The sequence below is a fragment of the Eurytemora carolleeae genome, unplaced genomic scaffold (assembly GCF_000591075.1).
Source record: "Eurytemora carolleeae unplaced genomic scaffold, Eaff_2.0 scaffold2475, whole genome shotgun sequence".
NCBI lineage: Eukaryota > Metazoa > Arthropoda > Copepoda > Calanoida > Temoridae > Eurytemora > Eurytemora carolleeae.
Window position 1 is genome coordinate 4,024 of NW_019398360.1, and position 10,457 is coordinate 14,480.

Below are 10,457 nucleotides of genomic sequence, written 5' to 3' on the forward strand. Positions count from 1 at the left end.
CTTTTATCCTCCACGGATACTAAACAAAACACTGATGCATCTATTCTTATTTACAACTTCCGCCTAGTGAGAACTGGTTTCAATATGTACGCAGAGTATACGCAACCGCAATTAACTTTCCTTACATAAGTTCCTTGGTTACAACTATATATAATTCGGTTTTTTAGTTTGCCAGCGAGAATACCAGCCGCATAATAATTTTAAAAATTCATAATTTTCTTAACAGAAACTCATTAATTGTCCTTTAAAGTATTTTATATCTTTTATTCGTTTTCCAACATTAGGACAGAGGTTAAAGTAAAGAAATAGATTTCTTATCTGCTAAACTTTTAACTTCTTTGAAAACTGTTTGTTTTGGAAGCAAAATGGGAAATTCTTGGAACATTAGTTTAGATTAGATTTAAAAGAAGAATGTTTGATTAAAGCAAGTCTTAACTTTTATTTTACAAAACACAAGGTTTGCTCTTGGTTAGGTGCCGAACATAGACGATCCATGCTCTAAATCTCTTTAGGAACACAGACGTCCTTATGCTCTAGTACTCTTTGAACAGAGACTGTCTTTGCTCTAAATTTCTCTAGGAACACAGACGTCCTTATGATCTAGTACTCTTTGAACAAAGACTGTCTTTGCTCTAAATTTCTCTAGGAACACAGACGTCCTTATGCTCTAGTACTCTTTGAACAAAGACTGGCTTTGCTCTAAATCTCTCTATGAACACAATCATTTTCAGAAAGAGATACCGAAAGATAATCTTCACTGCAGATTAATAGTTTATAAGTTTCTTTGAAAAATTATATTCTCATTTTACACTAGACCTGAAAGGCGTGTGTACGTGTACATTATAATTATTATTATTTTTCAATCACTATTTTCTTACATAAATTAAAGTGAACAACAAACATATCAAAAAGATAGAAGTTCTCTAAAATCTTGTTCAAAATATCATATCGCTAATGTCTCAAATATGTGTGTGTACAACATACTGCAAAGAGTACAGTTTAATGTTTAAGATAAAAATGTATTTTTCAGTGATTCTACACTAAACATAAATATGTGCAGCGTGCACGCACGGTACATTTTTTTACTATTTTATTATTATACTTATTTTTAATTAACTCGCACTATTTGTTTTTGTTCTAAAATATGAACGGAATGATATGGATTTCTAAGTAATGTTTATATCCCGAATATTTCGTACAGGATGCTGTCATTTTTTTCTCAATTATTTTCTCGTTTTTCAGTAATACTTTTCCTCTCCATTGCTTTTTGTTTCAATTACGCATTGTGCTTTTGTATAAGTTTGAAATGTTAAAAGGTTTACACCATAAGGTTGCAATGATATAAGGATAGAAAATTTGAGTTTGAGCGGCTTCATTGTTCTGTGGCTACATTAGCCCGGTGGTAAAAATGTGAACATATTCTAGTTTAAAGTTCCCACATTGGATATCGAGATCAATCGTGTTCAAGATTAACAAAAAGAATTCTGATCTTAAGTTATTGAAAACAAATCAGTGTAATCTTTACATGGCTCTATGTTTAATTATTTATTTATTTATTTTTGTTGGAATAATGATTTATTTGTTAAAAAATTTGTATTTTATAAAAAAAAATTTCTAAGATTGCAGTGAAACTAGTTAAAGTTAGAATATAGTTTATATGTGCAGACATGATATTTATGTAAAGTGCTATCCCAAGATTAAAAAAATGTCTAAAAATTTAAATTTAAAACTCCAAAAATAGTCGCTGGAACTTATAGATCATTCAAGTACGTAAAAGCGCAAACAAATATTTTGCCCAGCAAAATATTAGATTATCTTAATATCCGATGTATAAATTGCAAAGCAAAACAATGCAGCGAATAAAAGCATATCAGTTGAAAATTTACCAGTTTGGGAGCAAATTCTGATTTAAAACTCTGTGAACATGTCTCTTATTCAGGCTTTATATGGGCTTTGCTATCTGTTTCTATTGCTTGATGTATGCAATAAATGTACTCGTTTACGCAGGATTCAAATTCAGTAGAAACACTTGCTTAGATTTCTGTAAAAGGGACTGTAAGCGTAATTTCTAGTGACTCTCCATGCAAAGATGACAATGTCCGATTACCAACAATGAAGTATAAATTAACACATCAATGTCTATATTTTTTAAACTAATTATTTATAATTTAAACTTAAAACTTTTAAACCTTGTAGAAACTGTAAAGGAAAAATGAAAGGGGGTCTAGGCTGAAACCTGAGAATCTTAGGAGTTGATTGATACATATATGTAAGAGTTCTATCTGATGTTCCTGTCGCGAGAAATTGATATAAAACTGTGTCCAAATTATACCAAAACCTATGGATTTTGTATAAGACACGTTAGGTAAAGCTAATCATATTCAACAAATACGCTCCAAATCTGAAAACAACAATATCCCAGAGGAGCCTGAGAAACTAAAGTTTTCTCTTTTTCTTACTTAAATTTGATAAATTTTCATTTTTAATAGATAAAATTGATAATATTATTTATGCGTCCGGAACATGTCACCAGAACTCCAACCAAAAGTACAGTATTATTGTCACGTGTCTCCGTCTGTATCAAGTGACCGGTATACTGCACTGCCATTGGAGGGAGTTCTGGTCACATGATACGGAAGTATATCTTACATATGTTCTTTTTGGTATATAATTTAGACACAGTTTTATGTCAATTTCTCGAGACAGGAACTTAGAAAGATTTCTTATTGGTATCGTTCAACTCCTGAGATTATCAGGTTTCAGCCGATACCCCCTTTCATTTTTCCTTTACAGTCCCTTTAAGGAAGAATCTATATTGGTGATTCAAATTTGAACCGCGACGATATTAGGCAGTTCAAACTCATAAATTTCTGTGCCAGGTATCGTTAATGTTGCTTCCGATCTAATATTACAGTGAATATGTTTCTATATCTAGACCCCCTTTCATTTTTAGAGAACTCTCCCATTAAAGGCCCGAATTCTGTGTTTTTTTTTCTATAAAACTAGACATATAGACAGGATATGTATAATACTAGACACTATAGACAGGATATGTATAATACTAGACACTATAGACAGGTTATGTATAATGCTAGACACTATATAGACAGGTTATGTAAAATACTAGACACTATATATAGACATATAGTGTCTAGTATTTGTATCAACATTATATCTTAACCCCTCAAGGGAACCATCAACCAAACCCCTTACAGGCAATAATGTTGCATCCAGGCCTAGACATAATTTTATATACCAACCTTCATTTCTCTTTTCTTTTCCTTGCTTCTTCATTTTCTATCTCTTCTCCTTCCCTCTTCATTTCTTCTTTATTTTCCTTCCTTTTTCTTTTTCTTTTTCTTCTCCTTCCCACTTCATTTGTATTTCTTCTCTTTTCCTCTTCATTTTCTATTTCTTCTCTTTTCCTCTTCATTTTCTATTTCTTCTCCTTCCCACTTCATTTCTTAATTCTTTTCCTTCCTTCTTCTTTTTCTTTTTCTTCTCCTTTCCTCTTCATTTTCTATTTCTTCTCCTTCCCACTTCATTTCTTAATTCTTTTCCTTCCTTCTTCTTTTTCTTTTTCTTCTCCTTACCTCTTCATTTTCTATTTCTTCTCATTTCCACTTCATTTTCTATTTCTTCTCCTTCTTTCTTCATTTTCTATTTCTTCTCTTTTTTCTCCATTCCTCTTTATTCTAATCTTTCTTCATTTTCTCCTCTCCTCTTTTCCTTTCTTCTTCACGTTAAATCCCATCGCGCTAACTATAACTAATATTTAAAAATCATCTTTGAATTTATTGATCCAAGCTTCTTTTCCCCTAGACTTACTTCAAACTTTTCTTAAGATTTTCCCCAAATATCTTACTTTACAGTTAACTATCCCCCTCCCTTCTTTTTTCCCTAAATCCATCAAGGACATGTAATAACATCATCTGTTATGATTTTCTTTGATAATAAGAGTTTTATCATTTTCTAAAAATATCTAATTTTTCTTAAACGCCGAATTTGATATCTCAAAATACATGATGAGTAACTTGACTTTTTTTTATATAGTTTCTTAAACAATTCTATATGGAACAAAAGATTATAAGTGACCCCCCCCCCTTTTACAAGAGTGGCATGAATAACGGTATCGTTATCTGAGGACAGGAAGCTAGCAAGATATTCTTGTTATCTGAGGACAGGAAGCTAGCAAGATATTCTTGTTATCTGAGGACAGGAAGCTATAGCAAGATATTCTTGTTATCTGAGGACAGGAAGCTAGCAAGATATTCTTGTTTTTCTTTCTTGAAACATTTTAAAGTCAAACAATTTCTTTCTCATTTTCTCCCTTTTACTGAGAGCCCATAATTGAATCTAATCATGTTCAGTTAGAAAAACTAGGATATCTCATACATTCATGAATCATGATCCGATACTTTTTAAATTATGTAAAAGTTTTTATGTTGATATATTGAAAATAAGTTTGTAGACGATACTATCCATTTTTCTATCTGTCGTTTTAGACAAAGAGAACAATAATTAGAGAATATTTTCTTGTGGAGTTTTGGGATTGACAACCCTATACTTTTCTGGATATTGGTAAACATAACTCTACAGATTTGAACAGGATTATAATCTGATGGTGTATTAATGGACCTACGCCTATTCGTCATACTGCTCATCTGAACTACTAGATACTAGATGGACTCCTGGCCGCAAAGCCATGCCCCCTAGCCTATCCTAGCCGCGGCGCTCGGCCCAGAAATTCTCTTAACCTAACCTAACCCTCTAATAATACAAAAATAAACAGCTGTCGTAGGTCGAATGTTGTAGTAGGTCGAATGTTGTAGTAGGTCGAATGTTGTAGTAGGTCGAATGTTGCAGTAGGTCGAATGTTGCAGTAGGTCGAATGTTGTAGTAGGTCGAATGTTGTAGTAGGTCGAATGTTGCAGTAGNAATACAAAAATAAACAGCTGTCGTAGGTCGGATGTTGCAGTAGGTCGGATAAACATTACCTTATAATTAGGTGAAATGGGTCTGTTTATACTGCACAATTTTTGTGGCTTACGTTCATCCGATATTTTGAGTCATAACTTACCCTTGAAAGTCGATTTTCTGTTCCAGAGTTTTCTGGATATCACTGTAAGTTTAAAGGTTTGGGCTTTGGCTAAGGTTTATGATAAGGTTCAGATTCAGACTCAAATTCTTCATCGAGCAAAGAGGATGGATACAAAGTTAAAGTTTCTCCTAACTAGTCCTTTTTTCCCCTTCAAAATGTCGTCTTACCTTTTTCATAAATTTTAAAATATATTGTAGGAGCTGTCTACTGTAATGAGATCCCTTGGGCAGAACCCTACAGATGCTGAAGTCCAGGATATGATAAATGAGGTAAATTTAATTTCCTAAAAGGACGGTGTGCGATATTTAAAAACAGGGTCGTCGTTAGTGGTAATATTTTCAGGTAGATCTGTCGTGGTCGAAAGACCAAAAGTTATTTATGTATAATTGTCTATAGTTTGTTTCATTTTATTTAGAAAACCTATTAGTATAAGGACTGATTAGTTACATTTCCCATTAACCGGTAGGTCCTTTAACGGATTTTATCCCTTTATTGGATTGATAAGAAGAAAGATATCGTTGTTTCACCGGTAGGTCCTTTAACGGATTTTATCCCTTTATTGGATTGATAAGAAGAAAGATATTGTTGTTTCACCGGTAGGTCCTTTAACGGATTTTATCCCTTTATTGGATTGAAAAGAAGAAAGATATCGTTGTTTCACCGGTATGTCCTTTAACGGATTTTATCCCTTCATTGGATTGAAAAGAAGAAAGATATCGTTGTTTCACCGGTAGGTCCTTTAACGGACGTTATACCTTTATTGGATTGAAAAGAAGAAAGATATCGTTGTTTCGTTTTACGGATTTTATCCCTTTATTGGATTGATTAGAAGAAAGATATCGTTGTTTCACCGGTAGGTCCTTTAACAGACTTTATCCCTTTAATGGATTGAAAAGAAGAAAGATATGTTGTTTCCTTTTACGGATTTTATCCCTTTATTGGATTGATAAGAAGAAAGATATCGTCGTTTCACCGGTAGGTCCTTTAACGGATTTTATCCCTTTATTGGATTGATAAGAAGAAAGACATCGTTGTTTCACCGGTAGGTCCTTTAACGGACTTTATCCCTTTATTGGATTGAAAAGAAGAAAGATATGTTGTTTCCTTTAACGGATTTTATCCCTTTATTGGATTGATAAGAAGAAAGATATCGTTGTTTCACCAATAGGTCCTTTAACGGACTTTATCCCTTTATTGGATTGATAAGAAGAAAGATATCAATGTTTTTTTTTTTAAAACATCAGATTATTTTAATTTTTACCGTCTCTGCTGCAAAATTTCCCAGGTACCTTTTAATCTAACAAGACACTGTCTAGGTTGATGTGGATTAACAAGACAATGTCTAGGTTGATTTGGATTAACAAGACACTGTCTAGGTTGATGTGGATTAACAAGACACTGTCTAGGTTGTTGTGGATTAACAAGACAATGTCTAGGTTGATGTGGATTAACAAGACACTGTCTAGGTTGTTGTGGATTAACAAGACAATGTCTAGGTTGATGTGGATTAACAAGACAATGTCTAGTTTGATGTGGATTAACAAGACAATGTCTAGGTTGATGTAGATTAACAAGACAATGTTTAGGTTGATTTGGATTAACAAGACACTGTATAGGTTGATGTAGATTAACAAGACAATGTCTAGGTTGATGTGGATTAAAAAGACAATGTCTAGGTTGATGTAGATTAACAAGACAATGTCTAGGTTCATGCAGATTAACAAGACACTGTCTAGGTTGATGTAGATTAAAAAAAAAACAATGTCTAGGTTGATGTAGATTAACAAGACAATGTCTAGGTTGATGTAGATTAACAAGACACTGTCTAGGTTGATGTGGATTAACAAGACACTGTCTAGGTTGATGTAGATTAAAAAGACAATGTCTAGGTTGATGTGGATTAACAAGACAAATGTCTAGGTTGATTTAGATTAAAAAGACAATGTCTAGGTTGATGTGGATTAACAAGACACTGTCTTGGTTTATGTGGATTAACAAGACAATGTCTAGGTTGATGTGGATTAACAAGACAATGTCTAGGTTGATGTGGATTAACAAGACACTGTCTAGGTTGATTTAGATTAACAAGACAAATGTCTAGGTTGATGTAGATTAACAAGACACTGTCTAGGTTGATGTAGATTAAAAAGACAATGTCTAGGTTGATGTAGATTAACAAGACACTGTCTAGGTTGATGTGGATTAACAAGAAAATGTCTAGGCTGATGTGGATTAACAAGACAATGTCTAGGTTGATGTAGATTAACAAGACAATAGGATGAGATCACCATGTATAGAGAGTACCACATATGGAGAAGCTAGGGAGCTGATGCCCGAGAGAAAGAGATCACTCTCACCTAAGCCTTCGGCTTGAGAAGACATATAGTCGGACGTGTGTCCTGAATTTTATTATCTATATTTTTAATTGATTGATTAAATGATTAAAATGGATGTTCCACGGTGGACTAAGCCAGTGGGGTCGGTCAAATAGGCCTAGGATTAGGCCGGGTACTGAAAAAAAATCGGAATGCGCCATGGGAGTTGTCATAGTTAGTACTGTACCATAGGATCGGGTCAGTACACGCTGTTTTCTGGCAGGCCGGTACAAACTGGGCAGGTCCTGTTCGAATTAAAATTTACTACGGGGATAGAGTGGTTTATGAACGAGTGAGACATCAATCATCGCAGACAAATTAGTCTATAATATAATATTTTTTTTTAACATGTTTTGTCCGGGTTATTAAGTTATTATAATAAAACGGTTTCTTCTTCTGACTGAAACAATTTGTGAAATATTACAATAGATTTTACGCTATTATTAAAAAGTTGTACAACGTAAAAATGTCTCATTGGTATTAAATGAATCCTAAAGTTTTCCTATTCTGTCAGCTCACAACTACCATGTGTAGCCAGTCTCTCCCTTTAAGACAAAAAGTTGACGGAAAAGTTTGTTAAAGAGGTTTGAACTGCAAAAAGTGTAAAAAGTGTAAAAAGCGACCTATTTTCCTCTGTATACTCTCTCCCTGGGGAGTTCGTATATCCGGGCCTCCTTTCAACTTTACCTCTAATAAAATATTGTATATTCAACACAGAGACACAGTTTTATCAAATTTTTTTTATAAAAAATAAAGAAAAAACCCAAGTATTAAAAAAAATTTGAAATTAACTGAGTTTTTGCCACAGACTCTGATTTTCTAGTTTCTGCATCTTTACAATTTATTGTCGTACATCTTTGATATTTCAAACTATAAATTCTAATAGATCAAAATAATCTAAGTTTGAAGTATTGAAAGATTACACACTCAGGTTACAATGATATAGAAGATTTGTTTGAAAAACTCAGTTCCTTTAAAATTAAAAAAGTTTTACTCATTAAGTTAACAAGATATTTAACCATGCTTTTCACATGGATTCACACGCTTAGGCCACAGTCTTATGCCACAAACTAAAATTTTCTAATCCGACAGAATTCATAGTTTCTAAAGTCTACGCCATTGGGTTATACATTTATAGGGATTAGAAACTCAAAGCTTATGGAAAAGCCTCAATTCCTTTACAATATATTTACAAATCTAGATAAATAGGGTTGTGTCCAAAGAAAAACCTAGAAAAAAGGACTTTTTTCCATTGTGAATCATGCATTTTCACTTGAGGACTTTTTTTCCGAGGACATTTTGTATAAAATCATACTGGAGCCAGAAAAAAAAGAAAAAAAGAAAAAAGAAAATAAAGTCTCGAATTTGTAGGACTTTATTTCCGGAGACTTTTTAATAAAAGGACTTTTTTCTACAGGACTTTTTTAGTGTGAAATTTTAGGACTTTTTTTCGGAAACTTTTTTTCCAAGGACTTTTTTGGCGGTTTCCGTACGCTAATCCTTCACTAATTGTACAGGCTGCACACTCCACTTGCCCAAATTGATTGTAAAAACCGAACAATCTACGAAAATAATAATAATAATAATAATATTTGATTGTCTATCAATGGTTCGAAGAAAACTGAATAAAATTTAAGATACAAAACCTCCCCACACAGAAAGCGCACTGAATAATTAATGTTTGTATGATTAGGCCAAAATCTCCTTACATCCTTAATATCAGTAAACTATTTAAATTGTACACTCTAAATAGCAGGGTAGGTCCCCCAAGATATATCCATGGTAGTACAATTTGGTATGAAAGATTATGATAGGGTGGTAAAAGGCCAAAATATAGATATATGTACATACAGTACGATAAAGAGGTTAATAAATGCTGCTGGGTCAAAATATCATGAATCTACAGTATAGAAACAAGTCCCTTTGATACATTGGATTGATTTTTGTGCACAAAATATACATGCAATGATGCAAAAAAAACTGCGCAGAAAATGTGACTAAATTTCTGTCCATACATATTTAATTTTTATTTTAATTAGATAATTAACAATTTTTGCGAAAGTCTTCGAAGTATGGAATTTGCTAAATTGTTCCATTAAATTTAAGAAAAGTTATAGAATTTTCTTGGTTTTAAGTTAAGGCCTATAGAGAATCCATCCGACTGGAAAATTGTAATTTCCCTCCCCCCTCCCCCCCTCCTTACACTTTTTCTTTCCAAGTTTTCTGTGACTGAGTGAAGGTGTCAGACCAATGAAATTAAAATTTGGCCCAATCAGATAGGGAATGGACGATTCGATTACGATGAATTTAAAGTGATGTTAGGTGGCGAGAGCAAACCTTTCATTTAAACATATTTAAACATTTTAGCAAACATTTTTATGAACTGAAGTTCTAGGAATATTTTCTTGTTCCTAGATTTTATATTGTAACAGGAGAGAAATTTAAAATCTGTTCTATTTCATAGATTCTTACAGTGAAACATTGGGGAATGATAAAACGACTCTTGCACTCAAGTTCTGATCTTTAAACCTCTAAAGAAACATCAGAAATTGCAATTATATACTGTACAGCAAATAGAGTCTAGTACAATAGATGGCAACGTAGAATGTGTACACTCTCAGTACAGCTGTATTCTGACGTCACAAGTGTCAACTTAGTTTTTGTGTCCGACAAAATTATTAATAATAGTGAGAATTTTAGAAAGAATAAAATTTCTTATCTAACAGTAAAATAAGTGCAATTTTGTGTTCTTTATTTTCTGTTTTACACTTTTTTATTTAAACTTAACATTTCAACTAATGTAAGAAAATTTCGTTTTCCTAGTTATATTTGACACATGTGACGACGTGTATAATTGGTCCATTTCTCTGTTGCCACCTATTGTACTTGATAATCTATTTGGTGTACACAGGAAAATTTCACTTAATACGTTTTTAGCAATTGGGGACACAATATACATTTAACATAAGATTTCTTAACAA

General features: G+C 32.8%; 1 long non-coding RNA gene across 1 annotated transcript in view; it reads left to right on the forward strand.

Moving 5' to 3' along the window:
* LOC111717269 (uncharacterized) overlaps window positions 1–9,805 on the forward strand; it is a 10,489-nt gene extending 684 nt beyond the window's left edge. Inside the window, exon 2 of the long non-coding RNA XR_002768734.1 lies at window positions 9,757–9,805. This is a non-coding gene — a long non-coding RNA (uncharacterized LOC111717269). The remainder of the gene's footprint in view (window positions 1–9,756) is intronic.
* The last annotated feature ends 652 nt before the right edge of the window (window positions 9,806–10,457 follow it).